Source organism: Stegodyphus dumicola, chromosome 10, assembly GCF_044657685.1.
Source record: "Stegodyphus dumicola isolate Sdum_Otavi_A_Nest chromosome 10, ASM4465768v1".
Lineage (NCBI taxonomy): Eukaryota > Metazoa > Arthropoda > Arachnida > Araneae > Eresidae > Stegodyphus > Stegodyphus dumicola.
Window position 1 is genome coordinate 106755997 of NC_140777.1, and position 24899 is coordinate 106780895.

Below are 24899 nucleotides of genomic sequence, written 5' to 3' on the forward strand. Positions count from 1 at the left end.
AATTCAGCATTCGCTTTTGTCCAACTTTCATCCTTGTTTTCGTAAAACGCAGATGATGTTTTAATCTCTTGATTTTGGCAAGTAAGTGTTGGGAAATTTCGTTTCCAAGTTTTAAAAACCTTTGCGTAAAACACAGTTCAAAAACACTTGCTTCAAAAGTTGCAAAATCTGTTATTTGCGCTCCAGTTAATTGTAACTTTGTCAAATACTGAAATATGCTCGATCTTTCGAATTCCGAGACTTTTTTTGTCGCCTCCATCCTCCTTTGTTTTCTCTGATGTACCTGTTGAGAACTGCGGTCAAGATTTATTCATGCGAGGTAGCCTTCGGCTAACGCGGCATATTCGCTCAATCCCCATTAGATATCCATTAGATCAGCTCAGTATCCATCCGATATTGTAATGTAAATATTATTCTGCATTCTTACTGAAATGTAGGTTTCTTTTAAAGAAATAATATTGTAACGATTACAATATATTTATCCATGACTACCTTTTATTTGTTATGTTTTTACTGCAATCGCGTTCTTCGAAAATTAAATTACTCCAAAAAAGTTTTCCACATCCGATTTTCGGATGATAAAATTTATTAGAAAAAGGGGGGCGGGAATACACAAGAAAGCGGCAGAACTTGAATGAAGTTTTAGTCTAAATTTGTTTGCATACATTATGAATCAATCCTATTTAAATAAATAATGCAAGTAAGAGAGAGTTTCAAGCACGAGAAAAATGTTCCCCCCCCCGTGCCATTGCCATCAATACAGGACATTTCTAACTCTAGAAGCAGAAAGTAATTAAGCTCATATATTGCTATTACCTTCTAATATACATATTACACATTTGTTCTAATAATATAATTTAAATGATACAGGTAGGTCTCAGACGGAAGAAGATTACGATTATCCCGACCAAAACATAAAATAATAACAATAATGTTGATTATTGTAAAACATAGGTGGATCCATTGTTTCTGTTTAAGCAACAAAAGCTTATAAAGTATTTTCTCTCTCCTTACAGCATGCCTTCGTAGTGTAACGGCAGCGCGTATTCGAGAGTTCCATGTTCGATTCCCGGAGAAGCATTGCTTATTTTTATGTCTCTCGCATCAAAAGAATCCTATTGACTGTACCGTGGCGCCTGAACTAAAAGAGGGTGTACGATAATTCGTCACCCCCAGGATTTGGCGATTGGGTCTCCTAATCCCCATGTGCTCTTTGAAAGGCGGAGTATATAAGATATTTTCTCCCTCCTTTCAGTATGACTTCATGATGTAACGGTAGCACACTCGGCGCGTTTGTTGAAAGGTCCAGGTTCGTGTCTCGGCGAAGGCATTCATCGTTTTTCCCGTCTCCCGTATCAAAAAATCTTAATGACTTTACGAGCTTGAATAGTACTATTTATGTTGCTCGCTGTTAATATAATTGTAGTATCTATGTATGTTTATGATTGAACAAAAGAAGCTTAATATTCTGCTTTGTCTGAATGATATCCGAAAAACAAAGTTTTTTTCAAATTTTTCAAATATAATTAACATAGACATACAAAGCAATAAAAATAGTAGGGATCAAGAATGTATTCATTTATTTATTTATTATTATTATTTATTTATTTATTTATTTATTTTTTTGGTTCTCAATAAATTTGGAAACCTCAGTTTTCAAGGAAAGGTAAAAAAGAACTGAAATTAGAGTATCTTATCTTCCTGTCTTTTAAAGTCACACGCTTATGAAATAATTTTTTTAAAAGTCTTATTGGAAAACGTAATGCTTGTAATTTGCATTTGAAATTGTTAGTAATTTAGACAATATTGATAAACAAAGCATTACTCTGTCTGTATATATAGACTGCATTTAAGTTATATTTGTCTAGTAAATTACATAATAATTGTGTGCACAGGCAATGTTGCAGTTCTAAGTTTATATAAACCATAGTGTTATTGATTGCAGTACCGATTATACTGATTGCAGTTTGGCACAAAATAAAATCAGTAAACGGAATTCCATATTCTTTGCATTTTTTCTTATGAACTGAGTCGTCAGAGGATCTGGTTAAATTTTATAAAGCCCACAGGCATCGAAATAGACCCCTCCGGTTTTTACATATATGCAGTATATTTATTCAAATACTATTTCGCATTGTTATGTACGAATTCTACATCCTCTTTGCATAGTTTTCTTCTCAACAAATGTATTTCAGCCCTTTCAACCTATTTAATTAAAATAGAAGCAAATGCAAAGTTAGAAAAAAGATCCTTACTTAACGCATTTTTCGTTCGTCTCCACCTGTACTGAATTTTGTGATATTAGGCAAGGTTTTATATTAAAACTCATTTTATAATACAACTGTTATCGTGAATGATATACTATGTTGCATTTCATTATTTTCTGATTTGATATACTATTCTAAATAAACTCTCCACTTTCATAACATGGAAATACATAAAGAAAATTTAAAATTTTCAATAGCAAAAATTTCTTTGACACTTTATTTATACATAAATCCTTGAAAAACGTTAATTTTTTAACCTTTGTCCGCATACATATTTTAAATTGTGTTTCATAGACACAATTTATAGCTTATTGGTTTTAAAGTTTTGATCTTTTTTGTCGATATTCCGTTACTTTAATATTTTAATAAGTTTTGTTTGTGCAAAAAGCAATAAATCAGACGATGAGAACAAATTGAGCCAATGTTTTTCTTCCTCACTCAGTTTTTGGTTTTTATATAATTTTTAAAGCATTGTTTATGATATTTTTTTATTTTTAATTTCTCTTTATGAACGGTCCTTTTTCTATTCGCGATTACAATACTTCCTTATATGAAGTGAAAAGGAAGTATTGAAATCGCGAAAAATTCCGGGTATCACATTTCAACGAAAATATGCATTTTGACCGTCATCGAATGCAATTTGCCGATGCTTTTGCGTGACATTTGTACGTAAGGACAGAATTAATGACTCTTTTTCAACCAAAAATTGTATATTTTGATAGCAATTGGCTGCACCAAAGGTATATATATATATATGCATATCCACTCTGTTACTCGGCTCAGTGATCTCAGTTTCTTTATTCTTATATGCTTTTAAGTTGTGCGTTTTTTGCTTTAAAAATGATTGAATTATGTTTCTCTTAACTTTCGGTTAAAGTTGTTATGTTATGCCTTTAGTAAATCTGCATGCGATATTTATAGAATTATCAACAATTTAAAAGCTGTTCAAGTGGGGCTAAGCCTAATTATTTTACTATAGCAGCCATGTTTGTTTGTATTTGAAACTTAGCAGAATAGTGGATTTGTTGCCAGTCTAGAGAAACTAAACTTCGCAACAACAAAGATAACGTCTTCTTTTATTATTTCGAATTAAATCATGCTTAATTCATTCTGGAATTTATTCGAGTAAATAAGTGTTTAAGATTTACTTCATAATTTTTAATATAGATATTTTGAGTTTTTGTGTATTTTTGCCTTGTCGCGAACTGAGAACTGAATTAATTGAATGAAAAATAGAAATACTGAATCGTCTGTGAAAAACTATTTCTTTTTTTGTTTGTTTAATTTCTTTTACAAATCGTTTTAGATTTATAATAGTATTTGAATAGAACATATGGCAACGATTAGGTAATTCTTCAGATGATTTAAATATTTGTCCATTCGGAGTTATAAAATAACCTTGATTGGCCTATGCAAAACGAGCTATTTAAAATCGTAATGCGATTGTGTACCAGTATACCAGAGACTATGAAGATTAGAATTAGTTATAAAATAAATGAAATATACAGCTGTTAAGCGAACCTAGCGCCAGAGGATCGCTATTGCAAATAAATATAGTATAGTGCATTTTAATGAATGCATTTATTCTATTGTGGTTTATGCGCTATCGACGAAGTAGATTTAATTCAATGCAATAAGTTTAAATGAAATGCAAGAAAAAATGCGTATAATTTTATATTCCGTATAAGGAAGCCATGCGGTGTACACATCAGACTTTTATTAATGTAAAAGCAATCATTTTGTGGCATCTGTATTTCCTTCTTCTTCTTTTTCTTGCAATTATTTTAATTAATTAACCTGTTGCCATAAATATACATTTCTCACAGTTTTGCGAGCTCGAAAATTAATTGGATACTAATTCGATAGATCATTTAAACATGGGATAAAGGGTTCTGTGTAATAATATCCATCACAGAACTTTTCTGTTTTGTAAACATCTGTCAGTTTCTTTCAGAAAACCTTGCATAAGGTTTCCTATTGGGAAAAAAAAAAGATGATCTCCTTTCGTTGAAATAACGTACTTATTTTAGTTTTCTGTTTAATCATTGTGGGGAGACATTCATGTCATTAAACACTTTTCACACAGTTTTATCTGCAATGGTAATAATTCTAGCAGTGTTAACGATTGTGAAATAATGCCCTAAAATGAGCAGGGTTTTGCTTTGGTTTTTGAGAGAAACACTTATTATCAGACTCTGTTTATTGTGTAGGCATAGAAAACTTAGGTTTAAACCTCCACATTTTGGAGGGGCCCAGAATCATCCACAAGCGACAAATATTAATATTAGGTATTTTAGATCCTCGAACAGTCTTAATCAGTTCCTGTTTACGATTAAAAAAAAATAGATGCACATTACCCATAAATTTGCACATTGTTATAGAAAGTTATTTAAATATCGTAACATTAGCGTATGAGAGAGTGGTTTTCAGCCAGACTTATCATAACGAGAATGTTTTGGGCTAGAGGCATGAAATAAACACGTTTCAGTTAAAAGTTTCACTGATAAATATTGCTATTAGCATAACACTATACGTGACACTATTTTATTGTGTAATAGTATGAATGTAAGCAAAGTGTATTATTATTTATGCAATTAAATTTTTTATTTGTTTGAGCAAACTGGAGGCTATTTATTATGTTGGTAAGCATTTATTCCGTGTACTTTTTTGCAGTCTTGTAATTTTAAATCCATCGATGTTCAGTTTGTAGAGATAGCTAAATTAGAACCGGATTAGCAAAAAACTCTATCTGGTTTAGCGATAATTTCGTTTGCCAAGCTGTGGAAATTTGATTATATTTTACCAGACATTCTGAATTTTTTCAGATAGGCCATTTTTGAAAACCCCTGGAGCAGATTTTACGGAGCTTTCAGAACTACTATTTATTTCAGCTGTGTTAAAACCAGAAGTTAGGCAGTCTAGTTATTCTTTCAAACGTCGTGCGACTGTGATGAACTATTGCTCAGTAGTTATTGCTTTAGATCAGTATCTGTAAAAAATTATGTTGATCACTGATGTTCCTTGTTGAGGAGAGCTGCCTTACCTCTTTTTCCGTCTTAGACTATTTATAATTGTTTACCTTGTGTTATTTATTTCAATAAAAGTCAATAATTTCTTTTATCCTCATCTGGTGTAGTTACTAAGGAGATCTAATGAATCAGTAGCACATAACAGTAATGTATCTGTCCATCATAAACTCTCAGTTGCACAATTTATTTCGAAGGACTTAAATATGAATAATGCGGTGATATTAACACCACGGATCTATTTACCGGTGAAAATATAAACTAAATGTATTTTTATTCTTCCCTTTCCACCCTGAAATGTCCACCGCTGAGCTAAGTCTTTCGATGAAAATCGTGCTCTTAAAGCGTCAGATAGTTGACTTTATGTGACTTTTAAAATGTGTCTAAATACAATGGACATCTTTTACGTAAGAATTAAAGGACAACTTCTAGAACTGCCGTCAAATAATCGGTTACTGAGCTATACAGTTGTGTTCTTTCTTTTTGATTTTTTTCTTATTTGTTATAGATTAGACTATAGTTTTATGTATTACACAATATCTGATCATGTTACTCCCGTTTCACCCGTAGCATCGTCCGAAGTCAAATCTTCAAATCACTCATTAACTGAAACTGGTTTATTAATAAAATAACTAAATGGTACTCTAATTTCATGATTTTGATTAAGTTATAAGGTATTTTTTCCTCTTCTTAGCATGCCTTCGTGGTATAATGGTCAGCTATCTCGGGGCGTATTCGAGAGGTCCGAGGTTCGAGTTCCAGCGAGAGCATTGCACATTTTTCATGTCTCCTGCTTCGAAATATCCTAATGTCTCTACAGTGGGCCCGAACTAAAAAAGGTGGTGGATGATGAATCTCCACCACCAGGATTTGGCGATTGGCTCGCCTAATCCCCAGTCGCCCTTTAAAAAGGGCAGTATATAAGGTATTTCTCCCGCCTTTTTAGCATGCTTTCGTGGTGTAGTGGTCAGCACGTTCGTCGCGTATTCGAGGGTCCGTGGTTCGAGTCCCGGCGAGGGCATTGCTCATTTTCACATATCCTGCTTTCGAAAGAAACCTAATATCTCTACAAAGTAAAAATGCGCAATTTTTGTGAATAGGAATCTAAAGTTAAAAAGAAGGATAAAACTAACACTTTCATATATGATCAAAGATATACATTTCGTTACAAATTAAAATATCTTTCCATTTAAAACAGCTTCAAAATATTTTTGGGGGAAATTTTTGTGTATTTATTTCTATCTGTGTATCATATTATAGAATGCTTTCTAGAAGATGAAAGTATTTGCAGACTGCAGATTCAGAAAATAATTTTTCATAGCACATAGCACCGTTTTCGAGAATTCTGTCGCGTGAAACCTCCGGATTTACAATAAAATTTCGAATTCTGATTTTCGAGAATTAGTGTTCTTTGTACATTAGAAAGCGTAATTCTTTATAAAAATTCCTATAAAATTCAATTTAAAAGAAATTATTTGCTTTCATCTGAGACATTACCGTTTCATTGATTCATTTGGGGGACATTTTTTCAATATGTCCCCCCATCAAACTAGCGACTTTGTACTGAACAAATTATTGGCACAACTTTATGTTATTAATTGAAATGAAATATTAGAAGAACACTAACAGTGTTAACGTTTTCGATGAAATGAATTTGAATTCATGGAATGAAAAATCATTAAATACGATCAGAAATTGTTTTATAAAACAAAAGGTATTTTGTAAAGATGACTCGAATGCGATCTGATTTATCTCTTGTTGCACGAAAGTATGAAAAAGATACTTGCGGGGTGAATGCAATAGTCATATATATATATATATATATATATATATTAAAATTATATATGTATCTAATGATTTTCATATATTTTTCTTGCTATAGCATTTTATAGTGATCACAAGGTTTCGTTTTTGTTGTAGTTAAAGGAGTGCAAATCTTAAAAAATAAGGCATATAAGAACATGATACAAAGAAAACATACTGGAATAGTCGTTGACGAATACAAATGTGCCAGGAAAAAAGGAAAAAAAAAAAAGATCCACCACACTAAAAAGACGAACTTTCATGAAAATCTCTTAAAGGAGGTTGAACATCTTAAGGGATTAGGGGAAAGCAGAGCTTTCTTTCATGAGATTAATCGTAGCAGAAGATTGGTGTATTGGTGTATTGAGAATACGGCAAAGCACACGAGTGCTATCTGCCTAAGGGAAGGGATGCCTTTGTGGAGGACTTTCTAAGGAAACTGGCTCGTATACACGTTACACATGGGTAAAACCACGAAAACGCCCATGCAACCAGCTCGTTCGCGGGATTCGAGCCTCGGACCGAACTACCAGTGTTCAGCGATTTTACCGCTCGGCCGCTGGTGGGCCCGTAGCAGAAGTTCTAAGCCAAAAACTACACTGTGCAGAGGAAGAGATGGCAATATTTTAAGTGCAAAAGGTGACATTCTTCAAAGATGGAGGGAGCACTTGAATGAGCTGCTGAATTCCGACCTGCCTTCAGAAGTTAGTGGATCAACAATCAGAAATTTAGAGCTTATTAATCCCCCTCGTTGATAGAAGTGAATAATACTATAGAAAAACTAAGAACAATAAATCTCCTGGACCTGGCAATATACCGTCAGAATTTTTAAAAGTTGTGGGACCTAACTGTGTACAGCTTATAAAGGAACTAATTCAAGATATTTGGGAGCGTGAGATACTCCCAACGAAATGGAAACCTAGTACCATTTGCATGATACACAGAAAAGGTGACGTTCTAGACTGTAGTAATGATAGAGGAATCAGTCTTCTTTGCACATCCTATAAAATTCTGTCTACCATTCGTTTTGACAGACTTTTGAAGTTTGTTGATAACTTTATAGGCGACTATCAATGTGGATTTAGGAGTAGATCTACAACTGAGCAAATTTTCAACTTGAAAAATTCTTGAAAAATGTAGAGAATTTGGAATTCAGACTCACAATCTTTTTATAGATTTTAGAACAGTATATTGACAGATTGTATTGACAGAGAACTTCTCATAAAAGCTATGCATGAGATGAAAATTCCAGAAAAACTTGTACTTGTAGCCTTGACTCTAAAAAAAAAAAATAAATAAATAAATAAATAAATAAATAAATAAACATATTTGAAGTACGAATACAGGGTGATACACAAAACAGTTTGAAGTAAAAAATGGAGTGCGACAGGAGAATGCATTGTCATGCTCCCTGTTTAATGTAGCGCTCGAAAAAGTTATTAGAGACTCAAAGATCGATATTAGAGGAAATATTTTTATTAGCTTCAAATACTGGATTATGCTGATGACATTAGCATTATTTCCCGAACCGCACCAGCTCTCAAACAGGCATTTGTGGCATTGGAAGAAAATGCTAAAGGAATTAATTTATTTGTAAACGAAAATAAAACTAAATATTTACTTTGCTTAAAGTCTGACTGATTCATTTTTGCAAACTTAAATTTTCCATAAATCTAAAAGAATATATGTACAACGGAAATTTCTCTTCTTTCATTATTAAGTAATCAAAAAAAATTTAGATTTCATATAAATAACTTTAAAATGGGCAGATAGTACAAGCATAATATCAGACGTTGAGAATTCTGTAATGTTTACAGTATATTGACCTTAATAAACACTTTTTTGTTAATATTTTAGCTGAAAATGTTTAAGTTAATCTATATAAATTCTTTAGATTTTAATTCTGGGTTACTTTAAGCATTTTTTAAGTACATTAAATTTTGATCATTTTATCAATTAAAGTCTAAAAACCATAAAACTTTACAAAGCACATTTCATAATGATGATAGAAAATACTTCAAATTTTCTTATATTAATTTAGGAATTTCCCTTATATTAATTTATTCAAACAACAAAAAATAGCGTAAATCAAAATCGTAAATACAACCTTGTATTTAGCGTAGGTATAATGAAACACTCAATCGATTTCGAGGGCAGCTAAAGGTCCCTCCTCAGGAGAAAAAAATACCTAGAAAGAAGAAAATAAAGGAGAAGGAGTCACAGAAACACGTGGTCCTTATCAGCACTGCACGTGGTTATAACTAGATTTTTAATCAGAGTTGCACTGGCCACCTACTTTTACTGAGCCAGGCTATCTGATCAAGCATAAAGGACAAGAAGAATTAGCGAAGTTAAAATAGGGAGCGAGGGGCAAATGCACCTTACGCTCAAAATCTGAACTTCAAATAATGGAAAGCAACCACTGAACGGATTTTTATACCCTCTGAGAGGGTAAGATGCATTTGCCCCTCGCTCCCTATTTTAACTTTGCTAATTGTTCTTGTCCTTTATGCTTGATCAGATAGCCTGCCTCAGTAAAAGTAGGCGGCCAGTGCAACTCTGATTAAAAATCTAGTTATAACCACGTGCAGTGCTGATAAGGACCACGTGTTTCTGTGACTCCTTCTCCTTTATTTTCTTCTTTCTAGGTATTTCTTTCTGCTGATGAGGAGGGACCTTTAGCTGCCCTCGAAATCGATTGAGTGTTTCATTATACCTACGCTAAATACAAGGTTGTTTTTACGATTTTGATTGTCACATTAGCGTGTTTCTCTTCTAGTCTAAAAATTAGCGTTATATTTTCAAATTTTTACAGGACTAGTTTCGATGGTTTTACCGAACTATCATTTTCAGCTGCAAAAGCGCAAATATTATTTTGCGCTTTTGCAGCTGAGGATGATGGTTCGGTAAAACCATCGAAACTAGTCCTGTGAAAATTTGAAAATATAGCGCTGATTTTTTTTGTTTGACTTCTAAATTAGTACTTGTTCGGCGTGTAATGGTATCATAATTTCACTTATATTGTTATACAAATTAATAACAGGAAGAAATTCTACTATTTTTTTTTGTTTGTTTTGCCCTTGGAAACACTTCAAAATCTACATCTATAGTTCCGGAAATGATTCTGTCAAAACCTACCGGTAACAATATCTTTCTGGCTTTTGACTCGATATCAGCTTCTCAGTCTTGAAATTCAGGTTTTTTTTTATACATACTGGCTTAAAAATTATAAATTCGCTTGGTATAATTATGTTTGCTGTGTACTGCTATCTGAAATTGTTAGTTATTTCATCTACTGGCATTACACATTGAAATATTATACGAAAATGAAGGAATAATTTAGAAATTGGGTATATTTCGTGATATTTTTAATAACACATATAAGATTGTTCTTTTAGAATGTAGTTGCCTTAGGAACAATCGTATGTAACACAGAATTCTGGATTTTCATGAAATGTAAATCTTAATTTACAAATAAAGCTAAAAATAAAATTATTCATTAAAAATAAGGATTCTTATCTCCCTTCTAACTAATGAAATTATCTTTAAGTAAATATAGCTCATAAAATATAATTCATTGTTGTACTTTAATTCAATAATTCCAGAAATACATAGAGAGGAGAAGAAGAGAAAGTGTGGTAGATCGGAAAGTAGCTATTAATATCGATAATTATAATTATTCAAATAAGTTAAAAATTTCTTTATACGTGGTTAAATCTTCCCATGTCAAGTAATATCTCAGTGTAAACCATTTTAGGAAAATGAAAAATCCATCTCTTATACAAACTTATTCTTTCTTCGATGAATTTAGTTTCTTAGATAAGTTAACTAATACTCAAAGAAAAGTTATATTGCTTTTTTTTCCACCTAGCAACGTTTCATTTTAAAAAGATTAAACAGAGAAAATAAATTTCTCTGATTTCTGTGCTGAAAAAAATTTTCACTTAGTTCTTATTACCAATGAATGAATAAATCTGTCAAAACAAAACCTTTCGCAATTTAAATTCTTAATATTCTTAGGTAATTTTTCTTATTGTTTGATATAACATGAGAATTTCAGCGCTATTTTCACCTGTTAAAGTGAATTTTCTTAAATCATTTTCCTAGTAGTGAGACCAGGAAGTGAAGATGATGAAAAAAAAACCAAAGGATGTTCTTTTTTAAATTGCTTTCCTTAGACAATTTCCTGAAATGATTTATACAATTCATCTTACCAAGCATTTATTGTCTATTTTTATTTAATTTTTATGGGACTGCTCTTTATGGGTTTGATGTTACAACAAAATAAGTTAAAAAAGGCGGACAATATATAACGATTTCCCATAACGCCGGGAGAAAACTGATATGTTTTATGCATGTTGATTCTTAATGTAATATCATTGACCCAAATAAAACTTTCCCGTCAATTGAATTAAAGTACTTTATGACAGAAGGCTCATTTTCTGATCTCATTGTACTGTTTTTAGAGATTTTATGTGAGTTTATTCTTATTCTATTATTTAATATGAAAACTTAGAGTGGACAAATGACTGGTAATTGTTTCAATAAATCAAGATGATTGAATGGCAAATCGAACGTTCTTCTCCAATTTTCGAATTTCAAAAACTATTGCAACAAACAAGATTCTAAAATAAAGGTTTGGTATTAAAACTTAACTGCAAAGTGTGTGTCTAATCAAACCTTTGCGTTAATAATCTAAATGTTTAACTTCCTATTTTTAAATCATTCCTTTAAACTGGAAACATGAAGGCTTCCTAAAATTTATTTTCTCAATAGAGATTCTGCATTGTTAATTTAAATGCTTAAGTTTCTTTTCAAAACGCTTTCTTAACCTGAACAAACGACTAAGTCGCAAATTACAGAAAGTGAATTTAGTACATGATTTTACTTAACTTGTGTTTTTTGCTTGCTTATTTGTTTAGGTCAAATCTTGAAATTAATTTCTGACCCTCTTCTACTGACCCGAGTTTCTTGAAATGTATCGCAAAAATTTATGTACTTAAAATGATTTACTTAAGATGTCTATAAAAATTACTTCAGATTGTTTTCAAAATCAGATGTAGATATATTTTTATTTAATTTCTTTATCTTTCTTTCAAATCCTTGTCTAACAGTCAAAAACTTTCATTGCAGAATTTTAATTTTAATTCCAGGTACATTGAAAAATAAAATTCAGAATGAAGTTTGTTTGGAACTTCTAAACTGATTTGCAGAATTTTATAAAAAATATGATAAATCACATATCATTACTTCACTTTATGTCTGATTTGTTGACATCAATAAAGGTAAAAATTAAAACATCAATTATTTTACAATAAACAAAGGCATTCTATGTAAACTAGAATAAACTAATCTAACTTACGTACTTTAAAAAATTTCTGGATATTATATAACTTTCTTAAACTGCTTATTAAATTATACACACTTGAAAGTTTTCGCGATTAGAATTTCTCCTTTACTTCATACAAGGAAGTAAAAAGAGTAAAGTCTTAAAAATTATAACTACAGGAAGTACGTATCACAACAGAACATACATAAATAGTATCATATGAATTTTTTTACGTTATTAATCCATTATTTATTGCTTAGTTTCAGTTTAAAAGAAGAAGACTGATAGAATCATTCGAGACCTGTAATATACGTGAAAAGGTGTTGAAGTTTACAGAAAAAGTATAATGAAATAGTGGAAAAATACGCTTTTTTGCTTTAATAAAAAATCTGATGTGGATACCATGAGTTCCTTGTATGGTCTATTTAGCTATAGACATTTTTTTTGCTACACTTCATTTATTTTTATTATTTTTTCGAATTATTCTAACTTAATTAACCGATTCCTCAAGGCAAGTTGAAAATGAGATCCAAAATTGCGAAATTTGAAATTAAATTTTTGACGTGTGGGAGTCAAACTTCTTACAATATTAGTTTTTCATAACGAGTATAAAACTTTCTCAAATATAAGCATAAGAACCAGAGACCGCATTAAAAGATACATTTCGCCATTTGTCGAAAATCATTTTTTTTTTTTTTTTTTTTTTAAATTTGAAACTGGCCAAACTTGAGTATTTTCGTCGCTTCTGTAATTTGAAGCATATGTCTACAACCAGCGATCAAACGCTTGAGAACATAAAGGTCGGGTAACGAATTTTAAACCGAGTAATGAGTTGGTGGATATATATGTTCAAAAAATACGTAACTTTAGATTCTACCCTAAATTAGCTTCTAATTCTCGTAATTCTTTTTTTTTTTTTTAATTTGGAGACTCTTTGCTGGAAATTAATCCTGCAACCTCCGCATAGCGCATAATTTCTCGGCCAATCAGACATAAACAAAACTTCTAATATAAACAGCTATTAACTGCGTATTCTTCGCTTTCCCTCTGACAACTTGTGGCTTATCTTCCGCTAGCTATTCTCCATTATTTAAGATGTAAAGGCATGTCTAAAACTGTGGGACGCGTTTAGCAGACCTAGTCTTCTACCAAGTATGAAGATATGTGCTAAGAAATTCGTCATCCAAAATTAAATTATGTTTAACTATCAAGCCGGGTCGTGCTTCTACCAAAATTCCATCCGGTCATACTCTACGTCGCAATTTCCAGTCATCTACGCAGCAGTGTTTAGGCCATGACTTGAAAGTGAATCTTTTTCCCCCCGCTAAAATTACAATATTATATATGTATATGTATACATATATATATGTATATATGTACTTTTGATCCTGCTGATTGCAATGAAAAAGGGAGGTGCACGACTAGATGTTGTAGCATTCCTATAGTTCCATGTACAAACAAAATTTAAACGTTCTGCGACTAATCGTTTTAAGTTGCGCGAGATACATGCATGTATATGCACTTACGTATAAATGCAGAAAGCGCATATTACATCAGAACATACATAAACAACATCATATGTATTTCTTTTGCATTGCTAATTCATTGCTTATTGCATCTGTACGTAAGTCAAGGAAATACCCATTTTGAATCTATTTTAAATCCATTTTACAATATGTTTTCTAAAAGGTATCCTTTATTTTGTTCATGCGTACAGATGCCAAGCAAAAGAATCAACGAAATAGATTTCGGAAAGGATCAAAATGGATATTTCTGTTGATATGTGAAACCCAAAATATTTCATGGTTACAATACTTCCTTTACTTCGGACAAGGAAGTAAAATATTAAAAATAAATTGCTGAGTCAATTAACAGACTTTTTAATTTCGAAAAACAAAACTCAGCATAAATTATATATAGCTGCAATAAAAATGAAAGACGAGGGTAAGGAAGTCATTTTTGAATGAAATAACAGTTTCCCATCTAGGAATAGTAAAATATATGGCGACAAAGCAAACTGTTCATTCTGTGGCCAGCAAATATACCTTTGTAATAAATAATTGGCAAAAATTTAAGGCTAAATAAATGCGTTAAATGAATGTAAATCTAATTCTATTATAGAAAAATGTAATACTGAAAATTAAGATGAAAGTGAAAAAAAAAATAGATTGTAGGTTTCTCCACTGTGTATTCCTAAGTTACAGTTGAAAGTGAAGCGAATAATAGTAAGCGAATAATCGCTTGAGTTCGTGAGATAGACAACAACAAGAAAGAAAGGTGAAATAACCCTCTATTATTTCAACTAAAGTTTAACAAAACTCTCTTGGACTTGTACCATAAAGCAGACACTTGGGCTTGAACTTAAGAAACTAAGAATTAAACTAAACTAATCTTAACTAAAGAGATATAGCCGAAGCTATCAAAATTCTAACAGAGTTGGCCCCTTAACGCTGAAGTTATCAAGAGCCTAAAGTACGGCCGATCGTAATAATAGCTTACGAGAGAGCAGCCTACAAAGGCGGACGCGTGCAGCCATAATATCTAGTATCTCTCTTCCTAAGATTGTAGAACTTCGCGGTTAAATACCGCTCTTCCTCATTAGCATTCAGATGTGATTCTAAAACTACGTTCTGGCCGGAAGTGGTAAGTTGAAGTAAGAATCGACAGGAAAGGAAGTTTAACTCAAAAATTTAACTGTTAATAAAATTAACACAATCCTTATAAGATAACTGAAGAAAAGTTCATTTCTGTCAAAACGAAAATTCAGAATAATCAGAATAATCGTCCTGACTAATAAAACTTTTGAAAAAACATTGGTGTGTAACGATGATAAGAGCTTGTTTTGAATATGAAGAAAACTCGGCCTCTGTCATAGTCGATCAATGCATGGAATCACATTTTAATTCCATTTAAGACTTCAATGACAGCAATGACTGAAATTTTCAGCAGGATGTCTCATGCCATTGAGGGCGATGTGCAACATGTGATTACAAAAAGGAAGACTTAATGTCATGAATTAGCCATCAAAATGGTAAGATCTTAATCCGATTAATATATCTGGGGCACTTTACAATCTTCTTCCATAGCAACAATGAGCAATACTGTATAAGGGGACTGCAAGTAGCGACATATCGCTGCTGCGATAAAAGGACATTGAATACGCACCAAAATTAATTAATGGTCTCATAAATAAAAATTATTTATTATAATTTAAGAGAATGCACAGTTTATTATTTAATTTAAAAAGTTAGTATTGTATATTAATATTATAAATGTATTTCCAATTTTCTTTACAGTAAGTTTTGTAAAGCTATATATTTATTGTACCGAAACTGCGCTTTTATTACTTTATCAAATAAGAGCCTGTTAAAATGTGCTGCTAAGCTAGCTTCTTAAATTACTGATTATAATATTAGCGAACTATTTGGTTTATTGCTGCTTTATTACTTCCTTGTGCGAAGTAAAGGAAATATTGTAATCGCGAAAAATTTTCGGGTATCATATTTCAACGAAAATACTATTTTGACCGCTCTTGAATTCGTATGAGCAATGCCTTTTCATGACATCTGTTCGCACGGAAATAATAAAGGACGCTTTTTCTGAAAATGGATTGTAAAAGTTGATAAAATGGATTCAAAAGAGAATTTTTTTGCGACGTCTGTACATACGTACGTCCGTATGTATGTATCTCGCTTAAACGAGAAAACGAGTAGCCTCAGAATGTTGAAATTTTGTACACGAGACTGCTATAACATGCAGTTGTGCACCCTCCTTTTTGGTTGCAATTGGTAGTACCAAAAGTATATAGATACTAACTATGTTACCCGGCTCAGCGAGCTGAGTATTTTTATCCTTATATGTTGGTAAATTGTGCATTTTTTTTTTGCTTTAAACGTAATTGGATTGTATTGTTCTTATGTGTCCGATTAAGGTGTTTATGCCTTTATTTAATGTGCAAGTAGTAGTTGTAAAATCTACAATTTAAGAGTTGTTTAACTGATACTAGGCCTAACGTAGCCGTCATTTGTTTATATTTGAAACTCTTTAGTAGAATATTGAATTAAATCATTTTCTACACCTTCAGTATCTTTTTGCCGAGTGGGACTAAAAATAAATTTTCAGCTTCGTGTATCGAAAAAAATCTGCCTTCTTGCTCGCTGGCTGAATTGCTTGATTTCGCTTAGAAAATCTAATTTAAATCGTAAAATTTTTTTTGAACAGTTTTAACTGTATTTTGTGTTTTATGTTTTTCGGTAATTTACAATTTTATCAGTACAATTTACAATTTATTCTGTAATTTACAATCAGAATTTACTATTTATTCTGTAATTTACAGTTTTTAATGAAGACATTTTGAATTTTTATGTATTTTTACCCTGCCGAAGGGACAACTGAATTAATTGAATGAGAAATATATCACTAATGGAATTCGAGGATATAAGTTTAAATGAAATGCACCAACAAAGCGTATAATTTAATAGCCCGTACAAGGCAGTCAGTCCATATCAGATTTTTCCATAATGATATTCTTGAGAAATAATGAGTGCAGTTTTAATGTTTTTAGGTTATATTGATAATGGAAGTTCCAGAAATAATTTTAATTATAACCTCATATTCAAAAATTTTTTGTTAAGCAAAATGGTTCGCCTATAGTAACTTGTAGTTAATGTTTTCAAAGGATTAATTTCCTGCAAGTGACATGTTATGGTTATGTGAATCTCCAACTTTTATCTTGCACAACCACCATACAATATCCATCATAACGATCATATGAGTTTACCATTGTGTACTTTAAATCCCTGTGTAAGTAAATTTTATAGTTTTGGTCACACTTCTGATACTTCTCAATGATGAGTCCAAAGCCAGAAACTACATCAATTTATCTTTATTTCGGGCTTTGGCTGTGTGTTAACTTCTAAATCTAGCCAGAAAAACTGGCCAAAATTAGATATATTTCGCTATTAATAATTATTCACGGAACCAGTGTGCTTATTGGAAGAGACGTATAGTTGTTATTTCATAATATGGCTCCTAAAAGTTATTTTATCATTAAAATACTATATTACACTTCGAAATCCATATAACTATTACCTTGTGCCACACACACAAGAAAAATGAAATGAAACAGAATGAAAATAAATAAACAGGAGTTTGTTTTGCAAAGGAGCATGTTTTGCTGAAAATCATATAAAAATAAATAATGTATATCTTAACATTTTTATGTAATTTGACGCTAGAAATTTCCTAACGAAGTCACACCAAAATTTATGCAATGTTGTGTAAGGTTACGAATGTTACGTTACGATATTTTGTATTACGTTATCATTACTGATTATCATAGCTAATTACGAAAGAAAAATTGTTCAAATACTCGCAGGAATTCTCACAGGTATGATTCTCGCAGGAATGACTACCATCGAAATCTTTAGTGCAGAGAAAAGCAAGCTATTCAAGAATCCTTATTCATGGAAATTAATAACTACAATAAAAATAAAATGGAGTCAAATCTGCATGGAGAGTCAATGTTAAACTTTAGCTTCAAGGGTTCGTGACTTGTAAAGAATTCATTGTACAAAATTACTGACAGTTGAGTTGCCAACGCACTACGAGTAGGTTATATGGATTCGAAAGTGCTCATTTAAGTACAACTCTTGCTAGACATGATAGATCAAAGCCCATGGTTTAACATGAAATGGAGTTCGAAAGAAATTCAGACCGTAATTTAGGGTTTGGTGGTTTATTAGATATTCCAAAGAAAATGATAAAACTGCACTTAAATAAATGTAAATTTTTGTGCTTGAATACGCGAATGAATATAGATTCTTATATATGAATAGATGATTAAATGTTGCTTGTAATAAATGAAAAAAGTGCAATTTTTGGGAATGAAAAAATGAGGCATCCCCTGAAAAGAAGACCTAATGTGACTTTAAAGGCAAAAACTCACTTAAGACAGGGTCTTACTTGAAGAAACGCGGTAGCAGAGAAGCCTAACACGTGATGGGCTAGAAATGTGAATGTTGCGTTAAAGATAAGTATTCACTTGTATTTCTTGTTGATTTGCTGGACATCTGATCTTATAGCTGACAACAGCAGAATGAATTAAATTTTGCTAAGTTTTAAATGTAATGATGTAACTTGTGACATTAAACTTAGATTACATTAACTTAGAATTGCACAAAGTCTACGAATGTATCTTTTTAAATTGATATTAGTTAGCAGTCTATTTCTATACAATAGAGAATTATTGAAATAATTTTTACGATCTTCCAAACTAATGTATGATATAATTTTTTAGGCGTTTTCTCAAAAGCAAAGAAAGAAAAGAACAAAATTCTTTATTAATACTTAAAAAACTATCAAGGAATTTGTCTACTCTCCTAAAATTTTCTTTCATAAATCTCTCACAAGTAACTAAAAAGAAATTAAAACATAGGGCCCCACACGCTATACGTTTTACCACTCTTATCAAAATGAATCTCAAGAAATAATGCTCGAAATTTCTGAAACTTTAACTATCATCTAAGCTGTCTGCCTTAGGAATGTTCTTCAGCATATCTTTGTCTGCGTTTAGGTAAGTGCGTTTTCAAGTGGGATGAAAAAATGATGACCTTTTGTAATTTCTATAAGAATGATGCTTTCTTCGATATTATTTATCTCTACTTTGATGCAAGGAGTATATCAAAACTCGTTTTTTCCTAAAATGTAGTTATCTTTAATAATTTTTGAAATACATCTAGAATATCTGTAGAACTCTTCTCCATGAAAATGCTTTCTTTTCTTCCACATAAATTTAATTATTTTTTTCATTTTAGGTCTATCTATATTTGCCCATAAGAGGTTATTAGGTTTTCGTTAAATTATTCAAGCACTTTCGAATTGGTAGTCAAATAGCCAGGCAGTTAATTTAGGATTTAGTTTTTTTTTTTTAACATTTAAATCCAATTTAACTCTCATTCAAAACATTGTCTAAAGTGCAATAAAGTAACCGCTTAGAATACAGTAAAACGAAAATTTCACTATTTTAAGATAGACAAACAAATACGGATAAAAAGGAGCAATTTTTTTTTTAAATTCCAATTTATAAGCCATCCAATGTTCAACAACTTCGGGATAAAAAAATATTTAATTTTACAGCTAGGTATTGAAAATTCTTCACGTACTTAATGTATGTCGTAGGTTTTTATGGTTAAAAATGTTCTTTTGTATTAACCTATGTCTACGAACAATTCTTAAACAGACTGCCGACTTTTCTATCTCTTTGCAGATTATCCTCAAAGGCTCCCTTTATACATATATCATTAACATACTATTAGAAATCTGCAGAAAAATTACTAGCTAGACAGAAGTACTGTATAATTACATTTAAATTTAGGGTGAATAAGATTCGAAATTTCTATGAGTACTTGAGTATCAAAATTATAATGCACTTTTCTTAGGTTTAAGAAAGTAATTGTCTGCATGAAATTATCTTATAACAGTTGTAGAGACATTAGGTTTATTTCGGAAACAGGAGATGTGAAAAATGAGCAATGCTCTCGTCGGGACTCGAACCACGGATCTCTCGAATACGCGCCGAGTGTGCTGACCACTACACCGCGAAGGCATGCTAAGAAAGCGGGAGAAATACCTTATACAGTAATTAATCAGTAGCCATTTCTTTAGATGAATTTTCACTTCTTAGGAACTTTTGCACTAGCAAAATATCTCTAATATGTTTTTTACGATCTTAACTTTAGCAAATTAATTTGGCAGCACAATTCTTTTCACTCTTGTTTACATTTGTTTGCGTAAAAGGTATTTCAAGTAGATAATATTAAACTTTAAATAATGGCATGAGGAGAAATGTGTAGCTCGTTTGCCAATTATGTTATGTCTAGAAATAATAACACAGTCTACGTTATATTATTACCCTCTTTTCAGAATTTATTTTTGTTCCATGTTCTTCAAATTTTCTTCCTGTTCAGATGTCTTAAATAAAAAAACGAAATGTTGTAAGTTTACACCTTACAACATTAAAAATGAAAACACCAATCAAATACTCAATCACATGGGCAGAATACAAAGAATAAGGATAGTAATAATGATAGCCACATTTGTCGAGAAACAAAATATGAAAAAAATCGAAAGTGATTTTTCCTTTCTTCTTCCTTGACTATAACGCGTGTATACAACTTGTTATGCTGGTGAAGGTGAGTTGGACATTTTCGAAACAGTTGTGGTGGTCTCGTTTTGCTCTGAATCCAGGTCGCACGAGTTCTGAATTGCTAGCCTTTTCTTCAGAAGTAAATTAATGAAATGAACAGTTAGCACAAGTAGGTCGTACAATATTCGACAAGAGCATTCGTACAAATTTTCATCGTCTTGTATGGTCTACGAAATGAAACGGAATTAAATCATTCGTCAGTAGTTCAGGGTTGCATTTCACCATACGACCTCTCTAATCGATAGAGGCTACGCATTTTAACAAACTAAAAAATGATTTTCATATGTATGCATATCTGTATGTATATATGTATGTATGCATGCACCTCTCTTTAATTTACTTTCTATTACTTCTTTCAGAGTAAATCTATAATCTTAGCACTAATGGATTTATATAAGAAATTTCGGGAAACATTCATTCTTTTAACATTAATAGACTGCGAAGCTATCAAGGGCGTAAAGTACGGCCGAACGTGATAATAGCTTACGAGAGAGTAGCCTAACAAAGGAGGACGCGTGCAGCCAGAATACCTGATATCTCTCTCCCCGAGACCGAAGAACTTCGCGGTTAAATACCGCTCTCTCTCATAATGTATTCAGACGTGATTCTAAAACTACGTTCTGGCCGGAAGTGGTAAGTTGAAGTTAAGAATTGATAGGAAAGGAACTTTAACTCAAAATTTAACTGTTAATAAAATTAAATAATCCTTACAACCTGTAGTCAAATAATTCTTATCTTTCTGAAGATGTTGCAGATTAAAGCCGCGTCAAGACCCTTAGCATATTTTCAATTAATAACAATATACTCGTTTTGCTTATTATCATCCAGTTAGCAATGCTAGTAGAGTGATACCTCGCATAACGAATACCTCCCACAATGCAAGCTGCTTTGGCAGAAACATGTGTTGCATTACAAACCACAAGTTAATTTATTACACATTAAATGAGTAGTAATAAATTTGCTTTTCTTCTTTAATAGCACTCCATTACTAACAAGTTATATGTTTAGAAAATGACAACTAGCTGCGGGGCTGGTAAGTAGATATATTTCTTAATAATATTATACTAGTGAATAACTGCAAGGCTTCCTTTGTCGGATACATGAGGAGGACTAAGGGAAATTTTCTGCTTATGTAAAAAAGAACAACGCGTATAGTCCATGTAAACTGCAACTCTCAAGGATTTTCTGCAGAAATTGAAATTAGACTGATTTCACATTTTTTGTGAAAATTTATTTAGCAAGAAATGGGAGGAGATGTAGGTCACCGACAAAGCTGTACCATTAAAAGTAAATTGAGCTGAGTACATTAGCTGATCTGGTTTTTGGCAATAGCATGTATTACTCTGTCTCGAACAATGGAACGCATAAATCTGTAACTACAGTAAATTCTAAGGAAGAAGAAGAACTTTTTAGATAATATCGTAAACAGTGAACCTCTCATAAAACTAAAAGTAGATATGCAATAATGTTAAGGACAACTGAATCTTTAACCTACAGTGGAAGACTCAGATAAAATTGAAATTTAAAAAGAACTGCGAGATTGTATATATATGTAACGTATGTAAATATGTTTTTCCTGACAATCGTGTAATCACTTGAAGGCATAAAGGCGTGTTTAAAATGACTCTGTGACATAGGCTGAGCGCAAATGCATAAGCGGAGTGCATATGAGAATGAATCTTTGCCGAGATATGTATTACAATGGAACCTCGGTTCACAAATATCTTGTATTGCGAACAAAAATTTCAAATGAAAAGTATCTTGGATGACTAACGATGCCTCAAGGTATGAATAAGTAAACGGACAACAAATGATACTGCAAAATACACTTAATGTAGTGAAGAAAATGTTTTCAGTAGAAGACAGAAGGGAAGATGTACTTAATTATTCAATCAGTGAAATTTATGCAAAATTAAGTTTTTCAAAGTTAACGTTCCGTGGAAAAATAGTGTTAGGTACAGCTCAATGCGATGGCCACTAAACCCTATGTAACGTGTTCACATGGAGTTCTTCCGAGATACTATTTTTTTTTTTTTTTTTTTTGCTTCTGCCGGCAGTGACTAAGAGAATTATCACAAAGATGTCTCCTGCATAAGCAAAGATGGAGGCATTGAATATTTGTGAAATATGAAAAAAAAAGCCTTCATGAATTTTACGGATTTTAGTGTAATAAAATTTTGTGTAGATTGAGTAGCTCATTGTTGTGGACTTTTAAACAATTCATAGACTTAACTTGCATTTAATTTATAAAAATTCCCAACTAAAATTTTTATGAATATTTGCAATTTTGTCTAAAAGATATTCGTACGTTATGTAAATTGCGCAATGTCATTTTTGTAAGGATTTATATTTTTAATTTTATTTAAATTTTTTGAAATTTTTAATGGTAAATCTTTGATAAAGTCCTTTTAAGGGTAAACGTTTCAGATTACTAATAATGTAAAATTTCAAAATTATTTTCCTTATTTACTTAGTTTCATTTATTTATTTTTGTTTCTATTTTCATTTATCCCCCTACCAGTTATTTTGAATAGTTTGAAATGAAGAATGATTTCATATTTTATAACTTAAAGTATCTGCGTACGCTAAAACAAATTTCACTAAAAGAATTCGAATTATTTTTTATTGATCCATTTGAAGGAATAGTTTCCTAGAGTTCTCAAAATGGTTTGTTTTTATGCTTAAAATTTGAAGATAAGATAGAGCCAAATTACTGCACCGGAAATGGAAACAGAAAGACTGGATATACCGTCTAAATGGTGCAACATAAAGATAAACGTTGGTGTTACCCAAGTTTTAATTTTACCTATTTGTGTGGAAGTTCTACTAAGCTATTTTATTTTAATTCCAGACCTTTTTACTGTCCCTGGCATTAATTATTTTATCTTTTGCGAAAACATAAAAAAAGGTTAGGTAGAAAATACAAATTAGTAGGAAATTTACAGAATATACAGTCAGCAGTTAAGCAGCATTTTTTCATCGCTGCTGTAGCAAGAAGACAGAAATATACGGACAGTACCTATTAGGAGCAGACATTTGGTGTAGATATCAAACAGCAGTACAAAGCCAATTAAAAATTTCAGATAAATCTCCTGATATTCTAGAATCTGTTTTTTGAATTTAAAACGTCTGGTATTCTAGAATCTGTTTTGAAGCCTGCGAAATGAGTCTATATGATAAAACATTACTCTCAAAATGTTTACACGGAGTGAACTCGAATTTGTAACTAGAGTTTGAATAATGTGCTATGGACAATTTCGCCTAAAGAAACTTTTGTAAGAGGGAAAAATACGCTACTGGGTGCATTAATAGTGGTTTTAATTTTTAATTTCCGTTATTTTGGGATATTTTGCAGTAGGCATATCAATTAAGCAAGAAATGATTAAAAATTACTTTAAAATCGACAACGAACGAAATAAAGAACTGGAAACTTCATTCTTACTCGTAAAACAAAGAAAAAAAAATTAAAATTACTTAAATATGAAAATAAGGAGGCCTTTGATGCACAAATGTGGGGAATTTTAAGTGTGTAAACACAACAAAATAGCTTTTCTGCTAATGCAGAATCTCAAAACGCGTTTTCTTATTAACACTTTTTTTTATAGTTTTACATACAAGAAATATAACTGCTCAAAATGATTTAAAGATATTTCTATGAAATTTCACTCCAGTGTTTTATATATTGTTGATTAGGTTTTGAGCTGAAAGCCAAGCTCTTTGTAATAATTTGATCATTTAATTGGCATTTCTGTGAAATATAATAAGAAATCTTTAAAAAAAGCTGTGTTTTTTTCATGTCAGTTTGTTGAGACATTAGTTTTTTTTTTTTTTTTTTTTTTTTTTTAAAGCAGGCAAGATGAAAAATTAGCAACGCCTTCACCGGGAATCGAACCGCGGACCTCTGGAATATGTGCCCAGCGTACAGACCAGCACACCACGAAGGCACGCCAAGAAGGCTTTTAAAGGGCAACTGCAGATTTTAGGGAACCCAATCGCCAAATCCTGGGTGTGGAGAAACATCATCCAACACCCTTTTAGTTCGGGCGCCACTGTAGTCTTTCTCTTCTTTTCTACATACACTAGAATAGACCCTGTAATGACCTAGCGAATTCTCGCACAAGCATGAATAAAACTACTGACTCAGACGAAGGGTAAAAATAATCCTTTATTAATTCAAAATAGTTAACAGAAAGGCACGGTCTTCGTGCGTTACAAAAACACCATCAACTTGCGGTGAAAATAGAATGGTAGAATATAATGGAAGTCAA